Source organism: Durio zibethinus, chromosome 26 (genome assembly GCF_047325235.1).
Source record: "Durio zibethinus cultivar Kanyao isolate XHJ-2024 chromosome 26, ASM4732523v1, whole genome shotgun sequence".
Lineage (NCBI taxonomy): Eukaryota > Viridiplantae > Streptophyta > Magnoliopsida > Malvales > Malvaceae > Durio > Durio zibethinus.
This window is the reverse complement of record NC_143187.1, coordinates 17,200,604-17,202,566: the sequence shown is the minus strand read 5'-3', so window position 1 is coordinate 17,202,566 and position 1,963 is coordinate 17,200,604. Positions and strand designations below refer to the sequence as shown.

Here is a 1,963-nt window from a genome sequence, read left to right as displayed (position 1 = left end):
GTTGAGCTTGTAATGGCCTAAACAAAATTCTGACTAAGCTTGGAAAATGAGTTGGGTGTGACTCTTCTTCACGCGGGCTAGGGATTGGACCTAAATTGTACAAAGGAAAATTGGTGCAAGCTTAAAGCCAACTCGGGCTGGAGAACAGCTTAATTAACTCAAATCTGGACTTGGCTAATAAGAGACTTGCAAGGCCCAAACTGAAATTCACCAAATTAGCAAGTGGGTTCAAAGGCTGGGCCAAGTTGCTAAATGGGTTGGGATGCCGGTTGGAGCCATTGGGCAGGTCCAGACCGGGTTGAAGGATCCTAGTTCTTTTAATGGCAAAACAGCGTCATTTTTAGCTTCCTATAGAACTTTAATTTTCACACTATTTCTTCATTCGTTTATTTGAACTTCTCTCTCTAAATATTTTCTTCTCTGCCTCTCTCACTAAATGATAGGAACTTTAGGACACCGGCTAGCTTCAAGTTTTCCTAGATCTCGGCCTCCTCTGACCACTGTACGTCACCGTAGATCATCACCGGTTGTCGCCGTAGACCACCGCTGGCCCCCAAATTTCACCTGAAAGCTCTCTGTAACCTCCTTGTCTCGGATTTTTGGTCGATTTTTTCCAAATTGGCTCCTAAAGGCGTAGATCTGAAACTTAAGCCACGATTTTTCTTTCCCTGTTTCAGCCTCTTCCATTGTCGAATTTGGCTGAGATTTTAGTATGTTGTTGTACTTCCCACGCTCTATACCTCTACCATTTTTTATCCTCAAAATCCCCAAGTCACCGTGAGCCTTCACTAGCATTGCCACTGGCAAAACAAAGGTTTTTACACAAAGTTCTTTTTTTTTTTATTTGTTATTATTGATATTTGATTGCTGTGTTTCTGGGCCTGTTGATATCTCACTTGCTATCTGTTTGGATTGAGATTGCAGGTCTTTAGATTGTTGCTTTGCAGGTGATATTTTGCGTTTGATGGTGGTTGAAAGGTAAGGGTGCGAAATTGATTTCCTGCCTCTATTGTTTGTTGTGTGGCTGGCGGTGATGAAAGGTTGGGTTTTTAGTTGCTAGTGATGGTGATTCGCATGGTGGTGAGACAAAGCAGTTTAGGTGGCTTCTTGATTTTCTGGGTTTATGGGTTGTGGCAAGGATTATGGTTGCTTTTGGGTTGCGGCTATGGTGTGGATGGTGGTCCAGTAATGGTATTGGTGATGGTTCTGTTAATGTGGGATTTGCAAATGGTGGATTCTTTGGCCGATTGCGTTATGTTTCTATTATTGTGTTTGGGTATTTATTAGTGGACAATGGTGGTGAAAATTGTTGCAGGATTTGGCTTATCAGAGACTCCTCCCTCTTCATGAAGCTATGGTGCTAAATTTATAAGGATTTTGTTTTAAATTCATTAGAACTCTTGATCGAAAAAAGTTTCAATTTCATTTTCAATTCAAGCTCAAAGTTTAATTCTAATAAAAATTTTTTGTAATCCGAAAGAACTTTAATCCTGAACCAATTCAATTTTACCCGAATTTTTTTTTAATAATAATAATAATAACTTTAAATTAAATACAATGCAAAAAAAAAAAATTAAAGCTTAATCTTAAAATATAAATTGACTTCGGATTATATGGGTGTTTACAATTACATTTTTTGGTGTATTTTTTGTAAAACAAAAATTGTACAAAGATATAAATACTCATTACTCATTACGTCTGAACTTAATATAAAAAAAAATTTAGAGATTTTCATTTACAATAAAAATTTTCAATTCATAATTGAAATTCAAAAGTTTATAATTAAAAATTTAAACATTCCTAATTTGAAATTTAAAGATTTCTAATTTAAAGTTAAAAAATTAACAATTAAATTCAAATATTTTCAATTTGAATTTAAAGGCTAGCAAAATATTCAAGGTTTTTTTAAAAGTTCAAAGATTTACAAAATTTCAAAAATTAGTAAAAAATCAAATACTTACAA

The 1,963-nt window shown here is 35.0% G+C and overlaps 1 long non-coding RNA gene across 1 annotated transcript; it reads left to right on the top strand.

Moving 5' to 3' along the window:
• The first annotated feature begins 366 nt into the window (after positions 1–366).
• LOC149511393 (uncharacterized) lies at positions 367–1,432 on the top strand. The gene is made up of 2 exons (XR_016334193.1): positions 367–814; positions 925–1,432. It is a non-coding gene; the product is annotated as an uncharacterized LOC149511393 (long non-coding RNA).
• The last annotated feature ends 531 nt before the right edge of the window (positions 1,433–1,963 follow it).